Source organism: Spermophilus citellus (assembly GCF_964194105.1).
Source record: "Spermophilus citellus genome assembly, chromosome: 15".
In the NCBI taxonomy this organism is placed as follows: Eukaryota; Metazoa; Chordata; class Mammalia; order Rodentia; family Sciuridae; genus Spermophilus; species Spermophilus citellus.
In genome coordinates this window covers 25,646,977-25,673,657 of record NC_138195.1, presented here as the reverse complement: position 1 = coordinate 25,673,657, position 26,681 = coordinate 25,646,977, and the positions used below count along the sequence as shown (strand labels likewise).

General features: G+C 39.2%; 1 protein-coding gene across 12 annotated transcripts in view; it reads left to right on the top strand.

Annotated features, from left to right (window-relative positions):
- Window positions 1–26,681, top strand: part of SGMS1 (sphingomyelin synthase 1) — a 299,689-nt gene that overhangs the window by 189,162 nt on the left and 83,846 nt on the right. For 8 of the 12 annotated variants that reach the window (XM_081268407.1, XM_081268405.1, XM_081268404.1 and 5 more), the window contains one exon: window positions 4,526–4,603. The exons of 2 other annotated variants lie outside the window; for them this stretch is intronic. The gene's annotated coding sequence lies outside the window, so the exon portion shown is untranslated. Of the gene's footprint in view, window positions 1–4,525; window positions 4,608–16,411; window positions 16,667–26,681 lie in introns of those variants that run through there. 2 more of the 12 variants (XM_081268411.1, XM_081268408.1) reach the window with 2 other exon arrangements.

The following is a 26,681-nucleotide window of genomic DNA, read 5'->3' as shown; positions in this document are numbered from 1 at the left end:
TGTAGAAGGTATAGGTTCTTGTTCAGAAAGTTAAAATAAATAAATAAATATATATATATATATATATATATATATATATATATATTAGATGTTGATGGACCTTCATTTTATTCATTTATTTATATGTGGTGCTGAGAATTGAGCCCAGTGCCTCACACATGCTAGGCAAGTGCTCTACCACTGAGCCACAACCCCAGCCCCTATATGTTTGGTTTTTAAAGAGCCCATATTAAGAAAATTTAGTGTGTTTTAATTTTTATAAAGTCTCAGAATGACTAATAGATAAAATATCCAAGTTATCTTTGTGTGTGTGTGTGGCACTAGTCACTCTCCCACTGAGCTGTATCTCCAGCTCTTCTAATTTTATGACAAGGTTTCATTAAATGGCCTGTTTTGACCTCAAACTTGTGATCACCTGCCTGACATTCCCAGGTTGCTGGGGTTAGAGGTGTGTACCCCTGTGCCTGACTCTCACTTATCCTTTCAAACATGTGTTTTAAGTACTGTTCACGTCTGACATATCACATGTCCACATTCTTGTTGAAATTATTTTATGATGGGTAGGATATATAGTTCATGTAATGTTCAAAATTCTCTTGCTCTTCTAAATGTGTCAGGGTTTGGCTTTTGAAGCTGATCACCAATAGAAGATTGTTACTTTGTTGTTAAATATTAGGGATGATATCCTCCCAATGGCAAGACTCAGTCTAGAGAGCCTGTGTAGGGCAGCCAGAGACCATGGGAAAGGAGGACGCATGCTGATGCCAAGGCAGGGTCCTGCCCAATCTTTTCCCGTCCTCCGTCAGAAGGACATGGGAAGGCATCAGGGACATGCACTTCCCTTCTGTACTAGTTATCTGTAGCTACCAAACAGTCAAAAGTGGCACAAACTTGGAAGCATGATCAATTCAGTGGTTACCCCACCATGCCTCTGAGTCAGGAGCCTGGGCATGACAGCTGGGGCCTAGGCAAGACTGTGGTCAGTGTGTCAGCTGTGGTCGCCATTCTGTTTTTTTGAGGCTTGGTTGAGGAAGAATTTGCTTCTGTGCTTATGTAGTTGTCAGATGTCAGTTTCTTGTGGATTCTTTTTTTTTTTTTTTTTTTTGCTGGAATTGAACCTAGGGCCTTGAGCATGCAAGGCAAGCACTCTATCAACTGAGCTATATCCCCAGCCCTCCTTGTGGGTTCTTGGACTGAACATTTCAGTTTCTTGCTGTCAGCTGGAGGTTGCCCTCATGTGGCTCTCTCATAAGGCAGCTCAAAACATGCAATGTGCTTTTCAAAGCCAGCAAGGGAGAGAGAGTTGCTGCAGAATTATAGTATTATTATAGACATTGTAATCTTATGTAATATAACTATGTATGTGCTGTCATTTTTGCATTAATTTATCGGTTATAAGAATGTCATAAGAGGGGATTACCCAAGGCATGGATAAGAGACTGAGATCAAGGGGCCACTTCAGAGTCTGCCATATCCGAGGCTGGCAGAGAGTATGGATTCTCTTTATTCTTTCCTCTATGCATTCTCCTATGTGACCAGGAACATGTTTCTTATCCCTTCTGTTTTAATCCTTTATTCTGATCTACAGAGAATTCAGCAACCTTGAGTAATTTTTTTCTCCTCTTTCCTGATATAAAAATGCAATGAAAAGATAACAGGAAACTGCCTGAGGAAATAATTCTTGTACTCTTGGGGGTGCTCCCTTTGGGTATGTGACATGTTCTCTACCAGGTGTTTCTAAGTCATAGTGTGGCTTATATAGAAAAAGGCCCCAAGTGAGGTCTTCTCAGCTTTTGTGTTTCTGATCACTTGCTCGTGTGTGTGTATGTGTGTGTGTGTGTGTGTGTGTGTGTGTGTGTGTGTACGTGGTACTGGAGATTGAGCCCAGGGATGCTGAGCTACATCCCCATTCCTTTTTATTTTTATTTTGAGAAATAAAAATAAGTTGCTGAAGCTGGCCTGGAACTTATCCTCCTGCAAGCACCAGATTCCAAAACTAGTTTGTTTTCACATGCCGGATCTCATGCAGTTTTATATGAAGAATGATTAGGAAGTACTGGGTTTTTTAAAAAAAAAATCACAGATAGGATTTATATGGCCACAATATTCTTTCTAATTCCATCAACTGAGTTAATTGCTTCTCTACCATCACTACTGCCATTGCTCTGTATTCTTTCAAATGAATTTTAGCTTAATCATCCCCAGCCCCAGTGCTTAGCACAGAGTCTTCTGCTGTGAATGGGTAGTTCACCGAAGTTGTTTGTTGAAGTCACTGGTAATTCTTTTGAATAATCAACCACAGTGGTGACAGATTACCATTTGGTGATGATTTTGATTCTTTGAACTAATGTGTTAAAATATTTTCCATGATAGCATATAAAGTGGTCTTTTTCAAATATCAGGAAAAAACTGTACTCAATGAGACAGATTTTCTTGTGAATATAGTGCGCTGACTGAAGGTAAAAAAGAGTATTCAACTGATCCTGAGGAGCCAGCACCATTATAGTGAGTCCCAAAGAGGATTACTTGGAAGGGGTCCAGGAGCCTTTTTTAGATGTACAGTTCCAACACTTATGTTTAAAAGTTGATATGACCTCACCTAGTAGATTTTTTGGTTTTTTTAAGCAAAGCTTACAGAACCATGCTGTCTCCAGTGCAACAGTAATGTAGTGTGAAGATAACCTTCATGATAGGCTGCCAGGATGGCTTTTATCTTGCAGAGATGCCCATGGAGTGTACAATATTACATTGTGCACCAGAAGGATTAGCACCGGTGGAGATGATTCATTCCTTCCTTTGGAGAATTTGTCATTCAAAAAAAAAAAAAAAAAGAAAGAAAAGAAAAGAAAGAAAGAAACTCAGTCCTCTTTGGCCATTGTTTCCTCTTACTTTGTTTTGCAATACTGGGGGTTAAACCCAGGGCCTCCCGCAGGGTAGGCAAGTGCTCCACCATTGAGTTACAACCCAGCTCCCTCACATGAGGAATGCCAACAAATGCATAGCTAGAACTTTCTGTTTGCTCATGTTATTAAAGACTGCCAGCTAAGGTGAGCATTTTTATCTAACACTCCTTCTCAATTGACTTAGAAAAGTTTTAAGTTGTTGTCAAAACTGTGATTGGAACCTCTATTCAAAGAGTTCATATGAGGAATCTAAGACCTTAATGGACTGCATACCATAATTGCAGTTGTAGCCATGTTAATAGACTCTACCATAATCACATTAGTGAGCACTATAATTGTAGTTTTATTTTGAGAACATATTGTATGATGGGCTCTGTACATACATTATCTCTAAATTGTATAACCATTCATCAAGGTAGGTATCATTGTTCTTATTTTAAAGGCCTGAAAACTGAGTTTTAGATGGAAAAGATTTTCCTGCAAAGATCAAACTGTTGTTAAATGGCACAGGTGTGGTTCAGTCCTATTTATTTGAACCTGTATCAAACTTTACTGCATTTTTCATACTTTTAAAAGGCTTCCATATAAAGTAACCAGGCTTATAAAGCCATAGCTAGCCAATGAGCACACCCCCCTCAGTGCTGGGTGTAATCTACAAGTCTTTAACTCTTTGGTCCTTCCCTGGTATTTTTATTGATTCTGGCAAGTTTTTCCTTTGTTACTAGGGAAGTGCTCTGGATTTATGTGGTGTTTGTTCTGTTCCCTCCCTTCGTAATCCACTCCCTGTCCCCTTATCCTATTATGGTTTAAGTAACTCAAAGTTTCTGCCTTTTCTTTGGGTACCTGAGGTGACACTGTGGTACCCCTGTGTATAGACAGAGCCATGTTACAATTGATCTCTTCTCTCTGAATCACCATTAGGGCTTGAGGAGATGAAAATTAACCTAGGTTCTGATTTTATCAGTGTTGTCTACTTGGAGCCATGTGTTCTTCACATAAAATGAGCAATGGTTCTGGGTACCAGGAGGGTGTTTTTACTTGGAGCCCTTTTTTGAAGAAAAGAAAGCAGAAAGTCCTATCCTTAGTTTGTTGACCCTAAAATGTTACAATAAAAAAAGTAAGATATTGTTCTGATGATTTCCTATAGGAAAAGGAAGGCACTTTGCTTGGCATATGCCATAGAGAACAGTGGCTGTGTTTAACAACCAACTTGCTCTGTCTCAGAGCAGAGGCGAAGCCCTCTGCTATGCTCCCAGGCAATTAGTCACTCACTTGGAGAACTTAGAAGTGGGGGGGGGGTGGAGAAAGGAAGAGAAGATGCTTCTCCTTCCTAGGAGATGGACTGAAGACCTCTTCCTGAAAATACAGTGGAGGGTATCCTAAAATTTTTCCACCCCAACCCCTACATGTGCTCTTTAATTTTTTTCCCTCTTGGGGTGATTTTGTTATTAGTCTTGCTCTTCTTCTTCTTTTTTTTTTTTTTTTAAGGAAAAAAAGGAAAGAGATGACTACGTTTTAAAATGTATTCTGGCTGTAACAAAAAGAAAAGACTAATGCAGTGGAAACTGAATAGTGACCATTGTAAGACATATAACCAATCAGATTCTTTCTTCTTGTGACAGGTGATGGAAATGTACTGGAACAGTGGGAGAAACTGGTAGCATATAGGAAGCCAAGATGACAATTTTTTCAAATAATCCGTGAGTAAATTTTTATTAGCACTTTGAAATTCTTTTAACTAACAGGTGAATTGTTTTTAAGACATACTGTTAAAGGATGCACAATCAAGTAACTTACAAGTGTAAAGGAGAAAATGTCTTAAATAGTCATTGTCAAACACTTCAGAATATCGATGCTAACATTTGAAGAATTTTATTTTTGTAAAATTCTGTCTTGGTATGGTATGCCATTTTTTATTGGGTATATAGATTTAGTGAACAGAACAAAAGTATTTGAAGAATTAAATGAGAATTTCTTGCACTGGGTCAACATTTAAATTAAACTTTGAATGTCCCATCTGAATGTAGATGTTCTTGGTTCCATTGGTTCCTTGGGGCCTGTTTCTTACTCAGATAGCTTTTGTGGGTTCATTATAGAAATAAATATAAACAAACTTGTTGAATATGAATAAAATTTGTTCTTTGTACCTTCTCTCTATCTGCATTAATGGTTGTTAATTATCTACAGTTACATGTGGTTGATTTTGGTTTCATTATGATAATGATTATGGTAATACGTGTGGTAGCTTAGGGGAAAAACCATATATTTTTGACTCGGTCATCTCCAGATGTCTGACTTGCTCTTTCGCCTTTTAGTGGTTACTTTGCCTCTTAAAACCTCTGTTGACTCATCTATATATTGGACTTGATATTCTCTCTCTTGGCATGAAGGATTGTTGAGATAGTGCATTGTGTCATGAATGGTACATCACAGGGCTACCATAAATGGAGTTACTTTCTGTCCTTGTAGTCATATCAAGATTTATAATCTACAAGCCTTTATTTTGACTAAAAATATCGGCCAGCTCAAATTCCATAGCTATTGTGAAGTAAAGTGCTGGTTAACACTGTAGGTATTGTATACAGGTAAAAAGTGTGAGGAAAATGGCCCTTCCAGGAGGGTTCACTGGGTTGGAAATTTCTGGTGTACCCCTGCCCACTGCAGGAGCTGATTTCATATTCCCAGTGAAAGTCACTGAAAGCAGGGCTGGGAGGGATGTGCAGTAGCACACCATGGGATAGTTCCTACGGAGCAGGTATTTGTAGCTGTAAATAGCATCAATAGCATGGTAATAGTAAAACAATTAGGAAATAATAAAGTTTGGAGGACACTTATTACAATTGTCTTTAGTATTTTTTTTTAACAAATTTGAGTAAAAATAATTTAACTTTTAACAGTGGCTGTGTTTAACAACCAACTTGCCGATAATCTTGAGAAATTCACACTGGGCTCTATGGACTCTCTGTGAAGCCACAGTTCTCTGAGTTATCTGTTTCAGCCCTGGCGGAAAGAGTTTGGTTTGGTTGATAAAAGCAAGGTTTGGTTTTTGAATCAGTGCTTGGTGTAACCCAAGTTATGCTCACAACAGCTTCTGGGATTGTAGGTAAAGGCAATTTAGAAGTTTCAGCCTCCTTTAAAGAGTATGAGTGGAGTTCCTGAGTTGTGGACTCAGCATTGTTGTTGACCCCTGGCACCCCCTTCCCCGTTCTGGCTGCTGAGTGATAAGACCTGGAGACTGGGTCACAATGCCCACTACCTGTTGAGCTGCCTTCTCTCCCTTCCCCATATTCTCTCAAATCTAAATTCCTTCAAGTAGTGCCATTGCAGGGTCAAGTGGCCAGGGTTCCTCCAGACCAGGCACTCCATGCAGCTTTTGACTCAAAAATTAAGTTTAATGAAAAGTAATTTGCCTCCAGAGAGAAAAACAAAACAAAACCTGGGCAGCGTCAACCTTGGCTTGATTGAAATCTTAGGGAGTAAACTGAAGGAAAGAAAGGAAACTGGATCAGACAGCTCAGTGTTTCATCAAGAAGCATTTTCTTCTTCAGTTTTTCTAACTTGCCCTTTAGAAGGAAATAATTGAAGCCTGAAATTGCTAAGTAACAGCTAAGAATGTGGTGGTTGTTTTTATTTTAAATCTCACTCACCTCGTTCTCAAAACACTTTCTTTATTAAACCTTAAAAAAAAAAAATGCCCTGGCTATTTCAAAACATTCATTGTGTCAATTCCCTGAATCAAGCTTACATAATCTTAAAATATTCATTTCTCTTATTTCCTCTTAAAAGGTTATTTATAGTTCCCACTAAGCCAAAGGATTATTGGATTATTGCAAAACTAATCCTTGTTCATTTCATGCAGAAGCTCATAGTTAAAATCTGAGAGAATGGCCTGAATTAGGAAATACTTCCCTGTAGCTTAATCAGATCGGCTGTGGCTGCCTTACTTTGAAAGCAAACATGGCAATAGGAATTAATAGAAAAATTTTACCACAGATAAAACATTCTGATTTACATTGTCATCTCTCATCTTGTGTTGTTTCTGAACATCCCAGACAGAACTGAATTTTTGATCAGAGACTGTTATGTGTGCACTCTTCGTATGTGTACTTTTTGGCATACTTGCAATATCTTGAGACCTACAGTCAGTAGTTTATGGAGACTTGGGAGTCATGGGTTGGGGATGGATTCCAGTACAAATCAAACAGGCTTATTCCACTTCCAGAATCAGTGATCAAGCCTTAAAAAAAATGCAATCTCAGACTGAATTTGGTAGCTGCTATTAAGGGGTGGCAAGAGGAATGGGCCAGATCAGGTAGGGTTCTAGGAGCAGAAGATGTTGGGATTGGATGTTTGACAACTAATGTCTTTTTTTTAAAAAAATATTTTTAGTTATAGTTGAACATGATACCTTTATTTTTATTTATTTTTATGTGGCACTAAGGATTGAACCCAGGGCCTCGCACGTGCTAGGTGAGCACTCTACTACTGAGCCACAACCCTAGTCCACAACTAATGTCTTTTTATTAAATTATAAAAGTTAATATTGCTGATTGGAAAGAACTATAAAAATGTGGAAATTATTAGATAAAAAATCAATTTATCATTACCAAGAGATAACCATTATTAACATTGTGTTTTTGTATTCTGCCATACTTTCTAGGCCTGTGTTAGAAACACTGTCTTTTCCTGCCCAGTGTGGGTCAAGTTATAACTATTATTTTGAAATTTGTTTCTATTGAGATGATGCCATCAATTAATATCTATTTTATATATATACACACACACACACACACACACACACACACACACACACACCCCTCATGTAGCATTTCTTGAGTCTGTGGTGTATTCCTTAATACTGGACATTTTGGTTGTTTTCCACTTTTCATTTGTGTAGAGTACACCTGTTATAGTTAAAGCAACGTCCTGGGGTTTCATAAACTGACTTCCAGACCACTCACGTATTATCGAATCAAGCCTTTATTGAAGCACACCTGTGGCGGCTGACCAGAACATTAAGCTGTTCCCCTGATCAGCCCCGAACAATTGTAAGGGTGCTCCTTATGAGCCTGAAAACCACAAAAGAGGTGTTTGGAGGGTCTAGCCAATGCAAGCCAGCCAGGTTACAGAAGCAGGACAGTGCGGTCAAGCGGTGGGACGCTTAGCCAGTCACAGTTATCCCATCACCCCAGTTACAGAAACAGAGCCCCATTACCCTAGTTACAGAAATAATGCCCCATTAGGTAGTTCCTTGTTCTTAAAGGTTTCTATAGCAAAAATAAAAGAACATCTTGCCCCAGTCATGACCCTTCTACTTGGCATGGTTGTTTTACAAAATGGAGTCACTTTTGCCTTTACTGTCACACACCATAATGAACATCTTTGTACACCCATCATGGCCCACTCACCATACTGTCTGGACAGGATACTTGAACAGAGTTGGACAAGAGCTTCTTCTTAGAAGAAACAGGGAAAGGCAGAAATTATAGGAAGACCCCCTTCTGGGGAAAGGCTGGAGTTATGATTTAGTAGATGGAAAAAGAGAAGGGGAATAGTGCTAATTAGGACTGGAGATGGAAGGTAGAGGAAAGATTTGATGTGAAACCCTTCTTTCGTTCTCATTAAAAGCCATTTAGGATTCTTTCCCTTCCTCCCTCCCTCCCTTCCTTCCTTTTTTCACCTGTGTGTCCTTCTGTCCTGGGATTTAACTTGGGACACTTTACCACTAACCACATCCCCAGCCCTTTTTGTTTTTTAGTTTGAGATGGGGTCTCACTACATTGCTTAGGGCCTTGCTAAATTACTAAGACTAGACTCGAACTTAGGATCCTCCTGTCTCAGACTCCTGGGCTGCTGAAATTATGAGCATGTGCCACTGCACCTGGCTGGATTCTCTGTCACATTTAAATGAATGACTTAATATCTTCATTTGTTCTTGATTTCCCTTATTTGGGGAAGATATATTTATTAATTGTTCTGCATTTCAAATGTTCAAGAAAGACGAGGCCTTTAAAACTTGAGGGTCTTAAGAAACTCACCAATCAGAGAATCAGCAAGGAATAGAAGTCATGGGAAAAGTATATGTTTGGGTAGAAAAAATTACGGAGGGACTGCTTTTTAGAACAGGACATCTTCATCATGACAGGAAGGACGAAAACTGTGTTCCAGTCCTTTTGCATTCCCTTTGTGGTAGCTTGAGCCATTGTGCAAACATTTGTTCTTCTTTCTCCCCTCCCATTGTTCTGTGAAAGGAATAAACATTTCTAACCTACCGAAGGCAGACTCCTCATGGCTGGCTTGGCCATAAGATTTATTTTGGCTGATGAAATGTGAGTGACAAGAATATGTGCCATTTCTGAGCAGAGACTTTAATGGACATGGCCTGGTTCTGCCATCTCTGCCTCATGTTTGCGTGTCCCAGTTAGGGTGCTCCTTCTGCTTTGGGGCCAGAGTGAAGAGGATATGAATCTGCAATTGTTGGAGCAGTTTGTTCCTGCAGCATAAATGTAGCCTAAGGAGTGCCTTCTTTCTTTCAGGTTCCCCCACCCCACACATTTGTACTATGAAGAGCTTCCTTCCTCTTTATCTTGAGAAATAGTATGCTTTGTCAATTGTCATGCTGTGGTCTTTCCCTGCACTGGACCTTGTCAAAGGTCACCATTTCAGTTAAGGCATGTAAATAAGGTATTTAGATTTGACTAAGGTAACCCTTTGTTTCTTCTTCAACTATTTATTGGACATATTATCTCATGCTGAGGTTTGGACTTCCAAAAGGTTTGGGTAATCCAAGCCCTGGACCCAGCCTTGAAGAATTGGAGCATGTTGGGGTGCTGTGCATCTAAGTAGCCATGAAACAAAGCAGGTGTGGGGGGTGGCATGAGGGGAGCTCACTGATGAGCCATGAACTGCCCTCGTGCAAGTGCTACTTTGTCGTGTGTGTGCCTGCCTGCCGTACTCTTTGTGTCATGCTTTTTGTTAGTTCAGCTTCACTTTCCTTTCCCTGTCTTGCTTAGCATGTTTACTGGAGCATTTAATTTGTACTACATGTTAAACTGCCCTGTTCCCAATTTGTAGTTTTCAGTGAGACAATTTGTACTGACTCACTCACTAGCTGGTTGTGTATGTCCTTTCTTTGACATATCATGAGTTGTTTAATTTCACAGATGATGTGCTAAATTTTGTTTTCCATCATATAAATTGCTTAACACATTGTTACAACAAAATTAAACCCTTAGTCAACTGATTGTTTTGTTTTCCCCTCCTCAAGTTCCTGGTTCTCTTTTCCATGATGTATGAACTTGAGTTCATTATTGTTAATTGGGGCCCTCCTTTCCTTTGTCTTTTTAGGGGTCTAATGTGTTTAAAACTCAGTTATGGGAGAGTCAGTGTGTCTTGGCTTAGTGATCAAATCTTATCTTGATGTGGATACTTTGGACTTGACCTCTTACAATTTCAGGTCACATGTCAGATGACCTGGAGTGTGTCCATTCAGGAGCTCTAACTTTCTTTTCCTCTCTCCCTCCTTCCCCTCCTTCTTTCCTCCTCCTCCTCTCTCTCTCTCTCTCTCTCTCTCTCTCTCTCTCTCTCTCTCTCTCTCATGTATGTTGGGGAGGGGGGATAACAACTTTCTTTAGCGTTCCTAGTGACTAGTTCTTGCTTTGGAACCAGGGAGTGAACCCAATGCCTCATAGAAGACCGTCTGATCAGTAGTTTCTGTCTTAAGACAATGTACAATTTAGCTGTTCTCCTTCCTTCATGACTGAATTTGGCTATTTTCCATCTCATTGCTTCTGACCACCTTCTACTTTGATTTCAGAAGGCACAGAGTAATTCTTAAAACCACCTCTTAAACCAGGATCTTTTAAGCTTTTTGTCCAACACTCATGGAAACAAATGGTTATCTGCCTTTGGCAGAGAAGGTGCACCTTGAGATTGCCACATTTATTGGTAATGGCCTGCTTCTTGATTATGACAGTGGCTTCCTGGGTATTGATTTTAATATTATGTTATGCATTAAATGTTATATGACTGATTTTTTTAAAGTTTGAAACATAGTTAATACTGCTATCTGCATCCTTTGCATTTATGTTAGTAGACCTGATAATCTACCAATAACAAGGGCCTTTTTTCCCCCTAATTTAAATTTTCTCTTAAAAACAGTTTAGACAGGGATTTTAATGTGTGTAGTACTTTTTTAAAGAAATGGCAAAAGAATGTTTTTATGAATGTGCTGTTGATAAATTCTTGATTTTTGGGTGATCTTTATTTAAGTACAGGTCAGAATAGTTTAAAGCTTACTAAAAGAAATATTTTATTAAGCTGTAGAGAAGTACCTGCTTTTAGGAAATAGAAAGTAAAAGTCTAGCTAGTGACCGTGACTGCTCAGAAACACTTTTCTCTCTTTGGGTATTTACAGATTGTGAGACATTCAGTTTTGGTCAACTCCTCTGTAAGCCCACTCTGTCAGGCTCCTCTGAGTGTTAGATATAGTATTTTCAGCTTTGGGATCATATATAGATGACTTTTTTCTTTCTTTTCTTGGTATTGTGGAATAGACCCAGGGGTGCTTTACTACCCAGCCCTTTACATTTTATTTTAAGACAGGATTTTACTAAGTGGCTGAGGCTGGCCTCAAACTTTCCATCCTCTTGCCTCAACCTCCCAAGTCGCTGGGATTACAGGTGTGCATACCACTGTGCCCAGCTAGACATGAATTGCTTTGAAGCAGGCCATTGAGCTTGGGCATAAATAGTGTCTTGACTCCAGTTTCCTGCAGTATTGTATGTGGCTTAAATGTAAAATAATGTGTGTAAAGCTGAATCCACTGTCATTACTAACTACACAGTAAATGAATTAAAATGAGCTTGTTTTCCTTGTTCTAGGTAGAATTTCAACTAAGGTTTTCTTTAGGAACAATGTTATGAATGGCGTTTTGAGTACAGTTTTAAAAACATCGTTGATGTTAAATTTTAGATCAATTATGAGTTAAGTAGGCTTTTACAGACTGGCGAGGGAGCTGCCTTTATACTAGAGACATACTGTCTCCAGTGTAGTGTCTCCAAGTGCCTTATAAGAGTTCATTGACTTGAGATATAGAAGTCACCTGTTAGAATGTCATGTCTCACCAGGTCAAGGACTGCTTGACTAAGCTTTCATATTGGGCATGTAATGGAACTTCTTGATAGGCAGTTGTGTTTTTTTGGTAAACAAAGAACCAACCCTTCCTTTCGCTTACAGGAATTAAACTCACCTTCTAAAACTTAACTGTTCCCACCAATTCAACTAAGTGATCCTGGTATAGACGAGCCTGTCGTGGGTGCATGGCCTTAAGCTGAACCAGTGTGAGACTTTCTTGACAATTTAAAAAATTGCAACTATGAGTAGAAGAATAGTCCCTCTTAGTGGCAGAGCTAAGTGGCAGAGTTAAGTGGAAGAAGGCAGCCTTCAGGAAGGGAGGACAAAGGCAGTTTGTATAAGCAAAGATGCTGACTTGTCCTGGTGGAGTTCATTTTGAGCTGATCTTCAAGTCAGCTAAGCTTCCTCTGTTGGTCTTCTGTTGCTGGGTTACCTTGAGTCAATACATCTTACCTTGCTTTAGCTGGTGCTGCTTCAAGTGCCATTTCTATTACTTTCATATTAAAGAATGCTGACTAATTCATTTGGTTGTTTATACATGGCATATTTATTAGTGGCTTTGTTGTGAGCAATTATAATAAAGTATTTAATTGTGTAATAGGGCAGCTGATTTATGACACAGCTTTTAGAGAACAGTGGTAGTGTTTATTCCCACCTGTCGTAAGAGGAGAATATTTGATTAACATTAATCAAAGAGTACTGGTGATGTGGGGGTAGGTAGGTAGGTCTAGGTATGTGTGTGGTAATGAATCTTGATAATCAAGTTTCCTCTAATGCACACATCACCTGACTTTTGACTTTAGGCCATTTAAACAAATATAGAATATGATAGTTCTAGTAGTTATATTTAGTCTTGAAGAACTAGCTGACCTTTGCTTCCTTTTATAGTTAGGAGCACTAACCATAGAAGATAAACAGATTTTTGCAGCAATAACACATACATTGAGAGAGATGTTTATATGGAAGGAGGAATTGGTACTCTGGCACTGTCAAATTTGTATATAGATGTTCCATACTTGAAAGGAAGATAGGATGACGTATTGCCTCTGTTCTCATCAGTGGACTAGTATTTGGGGAACTGAGATTCCATGTGACAACACTGTTTTGTAAACGCCCCTTCCTTTTAGGAAGTATTGGATTTGCTTTCTCAATAGCATTCTGTATTGTTGGAAATGTCTAAAGAGCAAAGAGATGCATCTGCTGTTGGGTTCTGCTTGCCAGCTGGTTTGAACAACTATAATGTTTGTTTATTCTTGATGTGTCAGCAGTCAAAGTTTTCCTTTCTGCATTGTGGTTGTTATATAACTTAAACATTATTAGATCAACAATGACTATTTATTCAGAATCTGCTAAGTCCTTGGGGGATTACAAAGCCTCTGAAAGGCACTCTACCTCTGATGGAGTCTTTTTATCTGGCAGCGATAAATATCAGGGATTTCCTTTTGGTGCTGAGATTCTATATATTGATTGTGAAAGAGCGTTATAAAGAAAAAGGCCTGGTCAAAATCCATTCTATTGTCATGTAATAACTTAAAAAAAAACTTAAAAAGAAAAAGAAAAGGTCTGTAGGCACTCGGAGAAGAGGAGAGACCCCCAGGGATTGGGCCAGGGAGGGAGTTCCAGGAGAAGGAGAGGAGCGCTTGAGTGGGTCCAGAATGGGATAGGTAGTGGAGAGAGTTGAGGTCACCAGACCAAGGTATGGTGCCCACCTAGGTAAGTGTGCCACAAATAGATCAATGGGCCATTTGGTGAGAGTTTTTAAAGGGGGTGGCAGAGATAGAAGCCTGCTTCTGAAGGACCTGAACATATAGCATTGGTCCTTTGGGTTAATCGTCACTCTCCCCTGCCCCCCACCGCCCCCCATAACTCTATATTGAGAACCCTTGTGCTTTGTGTTTAATGTTAGGCACCAAAGGCATCCTAGAAATAATTATCCCTTTTCTCTTGTGAGATTGTTTTAACTACATTGTTAATGGTCTCCTTGTTTCTAAAGTGTAAGGAGTATGGAAACATCTTGTAAGTGTTTTGAGTTCGGGTTGCAGCTGCTTGTATTGTTTATTAAGCCTCCTTCTTCCTGGTTGGAGCACCTACTCTGAATTTCAAGCTTGACTGGATTCTAAACAATAGAAATGAACTACATAGATCAATTCTCTTTCCTATATGTGCTGCCTTCTCTCCTCCATCATGTATCTATAAGTATCTACACTTTTCTACATATACAAACAATGCTTGTATTTTTCAGACAGTAATGTTATTGAAACTTGCTGTGTTCATAAACACATGGGTTTTATGTTGTCTCCTTATATAAAAGAGCTGCTGTTCAGGCAGTAACACCCAACACACTACAGCTCACCTAGCATGATTAATTACAATAGTTTTATAAATAGGAAATCAGTGCTTAGAAATACACACATTAACTTGTGTGAACATTTGAGAAAAGTTGCCTATAAAATAAATTCTGATCTTTACTATAAAATTATAGTTATTAGATTGAAAAAGGAAAGGTTTATGACACTCTGAACTTTAACATTTATGGTGTGATGGTGATGAAGTGTCAGGAAGCACAGAGGGAGGGGCTTGCCAGCTGGAAGAGCAATTAGGAGACATTCAACTTCAGTGACCCTGGCACAAAGGCACAAACGTCTCAAGCAGGAATGGAAAAAATGTGAATGAAGCCTTCATATTACACCTGCTGATAGTGAATTGGCAAGAGAGAGGGAGGGAGCTCAGATGATTCCAGAATTAAACTTAAAATGTCTAGGAAACTAAGAGTACCATTATGAGGAATATGAGGGGGGCGGGGGGCGGGTAGAGGTAGATCAGCTTCATCATGGAGGAGAAAGGCACCATTTTGTATGTTGGGTGTCTCTTGCTAAGGATCAGTGTTAGGCTGTAGACCTACCTTGCTTCCGCCTCTTTAGGCTACAGTTTGATCTTTGAAGAGAGATGAAGGAATTCTCTGGACACTAACTGGCAGGGCTGGGACTAGGAAGGGAGCTAGCTCATAGCTCCTGGTGCAGTTTTCTTTCCACTCTCTGGTTTGCTTTGGAGAGAAGAATAGCATTTTAGGAAGTCTCTTGATCTCACTGTAGATCTTATCTTTGGCTTATCTTTGGCTAAAGACTATTTTGAAGAAACCGCTGCCTGTGGAAATGACTAGGTCTAAACAAATATGAGGAAGGTAAACTCAAAGAGATCTCCAAAGCCCAGAAGCTTAATTTGTAGCTTAAAAAATCTTTTCTTCCCCCGTAGAAACTCTTCACTAGCATTAGCAATCAACTCACTTCTTAACAGGTCCTCAGAATTAGTAGTTCTGTAGTCTCTTATACTTTGCCTATTTCCAACTACTAAAAGTTTCTTTTAAATATTTTGATTCCAAAACAATATTTAGGGACAAGTGACCAAGATAAAATATTCCCAAAATTATTCTTGCATTTTTAAAAGTTAATTTAATAATGGCCTAAATGAAGTTGTTCCAACCTAAGCATGCCTGCCTTCTTTTCTTTTCTTTTTTTTTTTTTTTTTTTTTTTGCTACTAATAAAACTTCTCTTGTATAATAAGAATACCAAGTCCATCCTAAACCAAAAGTGTCTTAAGTTTCTCACCACTTAAATAAGCAAATCAGATCAAGAAATCCCCCCCCCCAAAAAAAAAACTTATTTCAGCTATAAAATTCTTTGGCTATTTTAGATTTTTAAAAAAGTGTTTAAAATCATGGGTCAGTTTGACCACAATATTTTGGAATTTCATTCAGGACATAGAGGGACAAGACACAGCGTTTTTTGAGTGTCTATTCTGTCAAGCAGATACCAAATGCATTGCATGTGTTATTGCCGATGAATCGCTTGGCAAACTATTAGGTTGGCATTTTGTCCCCCTCATTGCAGATAATTAACTTGCTCAAGGTCATGCAGTGCCAGTGGTACCATCCTAACCTGCTTTGACACCTGGTCCAACGTCCTGCCTAACTCAAGAACTTTTACTATAGAAACGAACGGACATCCACTGATTAAGTATCATAAAAACATTAATCCTTGTTTCATAAGAGTTTTTAAAGGGCAACCTGTCACTTTCTAGAAGTTGTGCCGAAGTTGTTAAAGGCTTAAAGTAAAATGACTGTGAAAGGCTGCTAAGCCTGATATAAATCAAGAAAGGAAAGTTCCGCCTTAACCGACTGTGAACATGCTTATTGGTTAGGATTGAACGGGCTGACTCATTTCTTTTTTGCCGTGGCAGAGGGCCACACCCGGCATTCCAAAACCCCTCTGCCGGCCGGCCACACCCGCTGGCCTGGCTGCTGGAGCCTCTGCGCTGGGCTCGGCGTCCAGGCTCGCAGCTGCCTTCCAGGAGAGGATCCGTGCGTCTCCCGCCCGTCAGGACAGGGAGAGCCGTGGTGTGGACCCGCCGGGCCGGGGTCCGCGCGCAGCCTTTGCCTTCGCCTTCCCGCCTGCGCCCCGGCGGGCAGCGCGCACTCAGAGCGCCGGTGCCGCGCAAACTTGGTGCTCCAGGAACTTTCCAGCGGATTCTGCTTCAGGGAGGAGAGCGTAACTGTTGTGCCTTCTAGGATGCTGTGGTTCGTGAAAATGCTCTCTGCGGAGATTAGCGGTCTCAGACTGACCTGATCAAAGTAAGGAAGAAACAAACCCTTCTTGCATTCCAGAAAACATCCAGTTTGGCAATTAACGTGCAGTTTTCTGCACTATAAAGGGAGTTATCATTTTTACCGGATCTAGCTTTGATGCTAAACCTGGCATTAGCCAGTTACGCCTGAGAACGCTCACTGTAGTGGCGGAACCCATGGTCAGGATAGAGGTAGGCAGAATCAACAAATGTGCTATTGTGTGATGCCAACCGCTGTAGTTTTAGAGCTCAGGATCCAGCGTGGTTTCAGTGTGCGGTTATCAAGTTTTCCTAATGGAGGTTTTCCAAAGAGCGGGAATGCATTTGCATTTTGGTTACTAAGTTTTCTTCAAGTATTGGCCTTCTCAGACTCCAGCCCCTGTACAAAACGATCTTTCAGCCAACTCCCTTGGCTGTTAGAAGCTTGCTGGTCAGGGAGCTCTGTACCAGGTGCCAGAAGGAAGCACGTGCTCTCTGTGTTTTGGAGTGAGCCTGTTTACTCTGTAGTTATGCTTTCTATTTAGTGTGGCCAGGTAATGCTCTTGCAGAATTTGTAGAAATAAATACATAGAAAAGAAAGGCCATTTGGGGCTGGGGATGTGGCTCAAGCGGTAGCGCGCTCGCCTGGCATGCGTGCGGCCCGGGTTCAATCCTCAGCACCACATACCAACAAAGATGTTGTGTCCGCCGAGAACTAAAAAATAAATATTAAAAATTCTCTCTCTCTCTCTCTTTTTAAAAAAAGAAGAAAGGCCATTTACCTTTATTTTTAAATTTGTTTTTGATGTGTGTAGTTTTTACTTATGTTGTGCCAAAATAGGAATTTGGGGATCTAAGTTCTGTTTCCCTGAATGGTACAAATGTTTATCATTCCGTTTTTAACCCAGATGCGTTTATTACAGCTTTTAAGTGTACATAGAGATAAACTTGACGTGCTTCTTAAAATCTGCTTTTCTATGAAAGATATTAGTCAGCAACTGCATTTGAATGGAGCACATACAATTGGGAGAGGTGGAGGACAGGGAAAGTAGAATCTTGTGATTACTTCTGATCTTGTAATCAGAAACACTGTACTAGATAGAGAGCCAGGCTGAAGATGTTTTGGTAGCATAAAGTATAATAGGAAAATTTTAACTGAATTGTTATGAATATGAATTAAGTTATGAATAGTACCATTACATTTCTGCATTTATGAAAATCTGGACTAATTCAGTCAGTAGACAAGAGAAATGGAAGTGTGGAAGAAAATTATTTAGGTCCATGAAAGAAACTTCTCTAAAAAGAAGTCACTTCTAAATTGCTCAATTAAAACTTGGGAAACTTTAGTTACCCTATGAGCTGAGCTCCTCCTTATACTCTTTTAAGCTAGTAGGTTAATTGTTAAACTCAGTTGTTTTGATTTTTAACTGCAAGTGCCTCTGTGAAAGGTAACAACTTGGATTTTTTTTTTTTTTTTAAGGAAACTGCCCATGATGTTTGGAGGAAAATGGCCTTAAGACCTGTGGGGCAGTTAGAAAAGCCCCCTCAGGTTGTGAGAATGAGAAAATATTTTATTATATCTCAAATGTCTAATCCCTTAAAGGAATAATTAAATTTGGATTTGTATTGGGCCGTTAATGGTTATTAACAAGACTGAACGTGTATGGATCTCTTTCATCAGGTGCTGAGATATTTTGCATACATGACTTCATTTAATTTTCACAGTAGTGCCAACAGGTGGAGGTGGTATTATCCCTGCTTTATAGTTGAAGAAATAGCCCAAGCAAGGTTACATAACCTGCTTCAAATTTCACAGCAAGTTAGCTTATGTTAGAAGGTAGCATTTGTTATTTTTCCCATGTGGCTCCAATTGCTCTTAAAATAGTGTTGATTTTTCTGTGTGAGATGATCCAAAGGAGTTTCTTGGTCCAAAGCAGATTTTTGAGTTATTTAAAAGGTCCCCATTGCCCCAATGCCAAAAATCTCAAAGTTCAAGGAATGATGTATTTACTCTGGAAGCATGTGATTTTCAAATATTAACTGAGCAAGCCCTGCTCTTGAGGGGCCAGTCATACACATGGCTGCCTTGAAGTTGCTGATCCTTGTTGACTTTCTCTTTTATTTCTGAAGCCCTTTCAGTTTTGAATGTATCCTTTCTGCTCCTCACAAAGTATAACTGAGGCGTTCTCTCAGTGTAAAACCAGGAGCTGGATCTGGACCGTCCTACACTTGCAACCTCTGTGAAGCATACCTGCAGTATTTTATGTGTTATGAAAAATGTTTTTAAATTCATGTTAGCACTGAGGTTAGTGTTCAACCTGTTTGTTGAGAATCATGAGGTCATGAAAGGCGCTATGCGAGTGCTGAAACTTATTAGAAGGAGGTGGAAAGTCGGTGTGACAATTCTGAGAGTCTCTCTGTTGGAGCATTTGTTAGCATGTCCTGGTATAAGAGAATAGTGTGGCCTCCATAGCGACCATGAACTCCAGTATCTCTTCCACCTCTTCACTCTTACCGTCTTCTTACCTTCCACTTTCCCAGTTCAGTCAGTGGTACCCTGGCCACCTCCTTAGGTTTCTCTAAATCCCAACTGCTTCAGGTGACTTCATTTCTTGAGGATACTGAAAGAACATGCCATGGTGATGCTCGAACTTGGGAGTAAGTAATCTTGGAAAAATCCTGGTGGGGGGACACATATGCCAGAAGATTCAATTTTCAAAAATGGGGAGATGGTAAATTCTAAAATTCTAAGCTTCAAAGCTTATATTGTTGTCTAGCAGAATTGTAAAACTCATTTTTGAACAGATGGCTCAGGATCACTTAGAAAAAAAGGTATGAGGATCAATATCCAGCATATGTTTGCTAAGGATCACTCATGTCCATAACCTCTTTAGACAAGTATATGAGGGCATTGCCATAATTATGACACATCAGCTTCCATGAGACATTTAATAGCCTATGTGTATTCTTTACTCGAGATGGAAAACGTGGATTGGGCAGTAGTTAGAACCAAGGAGGTGATAGTCCAACAGTTTTTTGAAGCACGTAAGTAGGGATTAAGAACGAGGATTCTAGAGCCAGATCTTGTACAATTTATTGGAGTTCTGTTTGTCTCAGTTTCTTCATTCATAAAATGTAGATAAGAATAAGAATACCTACCTCATAGAGCTGTTGAAGGTGTTGCATGTTTAAATTAAATAATCCATATGAAATGCTTAAAACAGAGTCGGATAGTGCGTTGAGTATCTTAGCTCTGTGTCTTTTATTGTTGCTATGGCTTTTACTATTCCTATTACTACTTGAGGCAGTGCTGTACACATTTTTGAGTTTGTGTTTTAACTTAGGCTCAGAACTGGGTAATGAGATTCTGGAGAGCATCTGGAACTCTTTGAAGGGTGGTTCAAAGACACTGGGCATGTTCACCTTAGCGTAAAAGCTGAAGCAGTATTAGCACTACCGATTCAGTAAAATAGATGTTCTCATTCTGTGTCCTGTACATTTTGTCCAGTTTAATAAGTGATTTCTCTTAAGGAGCTGTGGTGTGAGAAAAATTTCCACTAAGTCAGAATTTAAGAGAGCTCCTTCCTGGAATTAGTACGTTTTTCACTTGTGTGGTCTTATACAGTTAGCTTAATTCAATGGTCCTCCGCAGAGTGCAGTTTTACCCTCGAGGGGACATTTGGCAATATCTGGACATATTTTTTGATTGTTATAATTGGGACAGGAAGGTGTGCTGCTGGCATTTAGTGGGTGCAGTGTGGAGGACAGCCTCCACAAGGAAGAATTACCCTTTGTGTCAGTCATGTTAAGACTGAAAACCCCTGGCTTCCCCATTCAGTGTCTGCATTTGTGTTTGTGAAATGTGCATCACCGAGTAGCTTTAAGAGTTATGTTTATGAAAGAGGCTCTGAGAGTGAATGTTTTCTGAAATCTGTAGCAGTGTATAGCATGTGTGTTTTATCATTGGTAGCGTGATAAAGTGCATTTGCTCCATTCCCTGGAGGACTATGCCAAGCTGGTTTGGGAGTCAGATGAACCTGTGTTCCACCGTCTGCCTTCCCATCTTAACCTACTGCGTGATTCGAGGCCAGTTTCTTTATCTTTGAAAAGTACATCCCTGTTTTCATCAGGTTTAGAGGAATGAACAGGATATGTACCTAAATTATGTAGCGTGTCCTTGGGCACAGTGGTAATAACTATTTGTTGTTTTTTACAGGTATGGGAGAGGGTAATGAAATTGAGTTGTGCTCATTAAAATGTAAGATTCGAATAAAGGATGAATGAGGAAATTGGGTTTTTGATAGTTAAAAGATGAAAAATGAATTGTCTTTCAGAAGGGAATGTAATTTTAGAGAGGTTAAGTGGCTTAGGAGATGTTGCTTTGGTCTTCTGGAGAAGGGAAAGAATAAGCACTAAGGGAAGAAGTACCTGTGACAGGGAGAAAGGGAGGGGATTAAGTTGTACCAAAGACCGAGCATCATCTCTACTATAAATTAGTCTGAAATTCATCAAGAAGGTAATTTTTGTGCTTGGGAATTGCTGCACTATAAAAACTTGTAATATTTGTCTGCAAGCAGTGTACTTGTGTTGTTTTTCATCCTACTCTTGATATTATGGTTTCTTAATATATTTTGCAGTACAATAGGAGACCCAGTGATGTAAGCAATGTACCCAGTCAGTGTATGTACAAATGTGTCAGTTTTGTCTTAGTCATTTCCTTCTCCTCAGTCTTCCTGTTACAGTAGAGCAGAGATTTCCTGTGGTCACTCTTCCTTCCACCTCCACTTTTGTATCACACATGGGTTTAGGCACCTAAACTGTGACTTCATGAGCCCCATTGTTTTTCCCCTCTGTAGCAATCTGTAGCACCATGTCATTTATGTGGAAGACCAGTTGGCAGCAGTGTGTGTGTTTGACTCATTGTGAGACACACACACACACACACACACACACACCCCAGAGATTGAGCTCAGGGGCACTCAATGACTGAGCCACATCCCCAGCCCTTTTTGGTATTTTATTTAGAGGCAGGGTCTCCCCGAATTGCTTAGCACCTCGCCATTGCTGAGGCTGGCTTTGAACTTGTGATTCTCCTGCCTCAGCTTCCGGAGCTTCTGGGATTAGAGGTGTGAGCCACTGAGCCTGGCTCAGTTTGATTTTTGTGTGAGTGATGGAGTTGGGTGAAAAACTTTCAAAGTGATCACAGTCCACCTGCAGTCTGCCTTGTAAACATCTTTGGTTCTGGTCATTTTCTCTGGAGGTGGCAATAGGAGACCCAGTGAGGATGCACGCATTCTGTGGCTTAGGAAAAGGCTCTTAATTCATGTTGGAGAATTGAAGTTAGTGATTTTGAAAAAAAGGGTTTGATTTTAAATTTTCTTTCTGCAGATCCCTGCTGCATTTGAACTAAATGGTGTGACCCTCACATAACTTGAACCCTCAAATGGAGCAAGTGTTAGCACCCACTCCCCTCAGCAGCTTGCATCTGGACATCTTTTCCTCTTGGATCAGTGAGGGCTGGCTCACCCCTCTGGAGTGGTGGCAGCCCCGGGGGAAGCATAGCAGCCGCAGCATGAGTGGCTTGCAGAATGGGAAGGGTTGGGGATCGGAACACACTTCTGAGACATTTATAATACTGACAGAGTCCTGTGAGTCCATGGAGGCTTTCTGAAGGTAACCTTCAAGCTCACTTAACTCCTGATTGCACAGAAATAGAGGGTGATGTTCCTCTCCCGTGGCCTTGAGCCACCCTGGAGTTGCTAGGTAAGCAGTATTTGCAAAAAAACTTAGTGATTTTAATAGAGAATCCTGAACTGGTTACACAATATTGCATACCTTTGTGGGCTCAGAAGCCAAGAGTTTGATATTCAAGCCAAGCTGAAAATGGGTTAATAATAAATAAGCTAAAGGAAAGACTAGATTAGTTATAATTTTAGATAGTACCAATGACCACAATTCTTGAGACATGGTAGATGATTTTTTCCACGTCAGGTATTTTCCGTCACTTCAATTTCTCAGATGTGGATGGAGTAGAAATTACCACGTGCTACTGAAAGTGCTTGAAGACTGCTCATGTATTTCAGGGCACCTAGTCATCAACTTCTACAATATTTGGTTCCAAACCCGCAGGTTCAAGGGTCCTAAGTCAACAGATGTAAAGATTTCTTTTCATTTTTGAGAATTTCAGCTTGACATTTTATGAAATTTTCAGGGTGTGTGTGTGTGTGTGTGTGTGTGTGTGTGTGTGTGTGTGTGAAGTTTTCTCTTTTTAAAAAGAGCTCCCTCTTCTCTGAAACTCTAAAAGCCTTCATTTCACTTTGAAATGATGGCTTCTACTACAGGTGTGGTATGTGTGCCAGCCATGAGCACAAGCAGGCAGATCTCTGCCTCTCTACCTTGAAAAAAAAAGATTAGACTCAAAAGAAACTGTAGAACATACCTGTAGTGAATGGGTTATAGTAAAGATATTCAAAGCAAATAAAGAGATGGAATGGCTTCTAGGGTAGTGTGATAACTTAGCTGAAGGTACTAATGTGTTCCTCTGAAAGGGAATTTGTATGAAGAAGGAATTTAGAGAAGTAGTGCTTGGAGTCTGGGGTGGGTTATACCAAGTCTGAGAGGCTGAGGCTTTCTACAGAGAAGGGATTTTGCCAGAGTGCAGTGTTAACAGGTCTGTGTACAGATCTTCAGCCTGCAGTCAGACTGCCTAAGATCTAAACTTGGCTTAGAGTATGGTCTTGCTCTAACCAGTGAATACCCTGAGCTTACCTTAGCCTCACATTGCAGTGTCACGCCACACAGGAAGCCATAAGACATATTTCTGTTCAGTAGTCACTGTGCATCCTTTTGACTGCAATTTGATTTCCTCATATAGTGATGTTTTTAGGAAACACACTGATCAGCATATATCAACATTCAATCCAAATTATGGTTTATATTTCCCACAAAAGGTATTCAATTAGCATTTTTACTTTAATGTCACCTAGAGTGTGGTTAACACAAACCCTCTCCTAATTATTATATTTATACATTGGTAAGATTAGGGGCCAGCCTTGGCTTGTGGTGAGCCCACCAAGATGGTATGGCATCCCAGGGACCAGCCGGCTTGCCCAGGGTTGCTTGTCCCCCTGTGAGTGTTCTTTTCTGTCTGACTTGTGACACAGGAGTGTGATGACCATTGAAACACTATTATCTTTTTTGTCAGTTTAGAAAATGTTGGGGGGAAAAATGAATATTGCCGAGTGCTTATTCATGCTGGAAATGTGGTGTTCTGTGAGTGACTCATGTAAACATGAGTAAAGCAAACTAGAGTACATTGTTATAGTTACAATTACAAGGTACACTAATTCCTACTTAGCTAAATTGCACAAATTACCAAACAACTAAAGAAATCCCCAATCAAAACAGTTCATAGCCAAAATGTCACAGAATTTTTCATTATAGTTTTATAATGCTACAATTTAAATCTCATAACGCTGATATTAGATTTATAAACTATACTTTTGTTTGATTCTCAGATAGCATGAAGTTTCTTGGGCATTTTAGTCCCAGAAGCTGTCATACTTTTAAAATTCATCTTATATTCCCACTGCTGGGTCTCTTGCAATTTTCTATTGTTAATCCTAAATGATTTTTGAACTTTTGGACAATTTCTTTTTCTTCTTCTTTTTTAAAATATGGTACTGGGATGAAACCAGGGGCTTTCTACTATTCTGCCCATTTTATTTTTTATTTTGAGACAAGGTCTTGCTAAGTTGCCTAGGATGGCCTTGAACTTGCAATCCTCCTGCTTTAGCCTTCCCAAGTTGCTGAGATTCCAGATTTGTACCACCACACCCAACAGGAGCTTCCTTTTTTAAATGACTTTTTCATATGTAGTTAAGAATTGGGCAAAGATGATTCAGCCAAAAGTTCATCCTTAAAGAAAATAGGTATCAGGTAGAAGATCCATTTTCAGGGAGTTCCTACATGACTTAAAACACTTCTTAGCTGTGGCATTTTTAGACTACACAAAGGTATATTATTTTATGGTTCCTCTGGGTTTTTATTTGTTTTTGTTTTATTTTTTGAATTGAACCCAGGGGCACTTAATCACTGAGCCACATCCCCAGTGCTGTTTAAAAATATTTTATTTAGAGTTGCTTGCTGAGTTGTTTATGGCCTCGCTGATTTGCTGAGGCTAGCTTTGAACTCACAATCCTCCTTCCTCAGCTCAGCCTCCCACCTCAGCCTCTTGAGCCACTGGGATTACAGGCATGTGCTACTGTTCATAGCATTTCTCAGGTTTATACTTTGGATCTTGGCAGGACATGATGGTTTTTGAAAATAGACACAGTGAATCTCAGCACCCACATATGTAACCATTCTAATATAATGGAGTTATAGTTAAGGATATATATATATATATATATATATATATGGTTATAGTCAAGGCCTAAGCAAAACCATGGGTAATCAGGAATTGGAGCAACATTTATGAATTTCTGTGTAGCTAGATGACATTCTGGGCTTCTGGTTTAATGCCTCTGAAGGTATATAACACAACTGAAAGTTAAGAATTGCCTGTGAAATAGTTCAACTTGGGACTTTATCTCTTAGATTTCACAAATATTTGTCAAAGGATTTTATAATACATGCTAAGGTTATGATTTTGTTTGTATAAGATAGGTTTCTAATTTACTTGGTGAGTACATTTCTTTATGGCTTCCTCATGAATGAGATAATAGTTCTTCCAGGAGGGTTTTTAAAGATTTTTTTCCCCCAGGTAGTTTTCCACATTCCATGACTTTGAGCTGATAGATTTCTGTGTGGCTTCTTGCTTTATAACACAGTGCAATGCATAATTTATCATTTTGTTTAAAACATTAGAAAGGGAGAAATTCTTAGCCTTGTCCTTGAACCCAAGTTGACAATCAGTCTGCCTCTTGTCAGCACCACTTCTTTTTCTCCACTTCATTTCTTCATTTATGTTTTGTTTTTGTGTTACCTTCCTCAGAACTCTCCCCCAAAAGTCATTAAGCATATTTTGGGAGATTCAGATGTTAAGGAGTATAAATCCTTTAAAGATTTTGGTTTTATTTTTTAATTAGATTTTGTTGAAAAATGGTATGAAGATAAAGAATTATCTGTAAATCATGCATTCAGGTAACCAGAATAACATCAGTAATAAATAAAAGCCATACATGTGTGTGATTAGCATACGGATGGTATCAAAAGATACAGGACCATGTAAAGACCTCGCACCTCATATGTAACTGTTAATTTCTTGTGATTTCTTCCGGAAAAAAAAATGTTTTGGGCACATTGCCATATCTACTTGGCTCTCTACTTTTTTATTTTTAATAAAAAGATTAAATTATATGCATTATTTTGTAACTTTTCCTAATATAATTTAGAGGTCTTTTTCATTTGCATGTAATAAATCTTCACGTTAATGATGATGCAGTATTTTATTAAATGAATCTACAATAACAGTTACCTTGGCTTGTTTCTAGATATTTTAGTTGTTGCTAGGTTATATGTTTATGCTGTTGGACTAATTACCTTCTGCCTGAAATTAATACCTTTGTATGAATTTTGCTCATATACATAGAGGTTAAATTTCTAATTTTGGAATTGCTAGGTCACAGGACTTTTGAACTTTCTAGATGAATATTGCCAAATTATACTCCATAAAGGTGACCAATTTTTATTTTAGACCAAAGTTATATCATTTTAAAAGATTTTGTTTAGAGTTTGCACATATTTGTACACATTTATGTGGAACAGTGAGGTTGATACCTGCATACATCATGTATTTGTAATAATCTAATTATGGTGTTTAACATAGTCATCATGCATTTATTTTTTCTTTGTATGAAAACATTCAAAATCCTCTTTTGTAGCTATTTTGAATTACTCAGAATGACATTGTTAATTAAAGTGGTATCTTTTCCATACCCCCCTATCTGATAAGTTAAAAATGTTATGTCTTTGTTTTCTTATTTTAATTGTGGGTAAGGTTCAGGATCTTCGCCTAGGCTCTTATGTGTTGGAATTTCTCT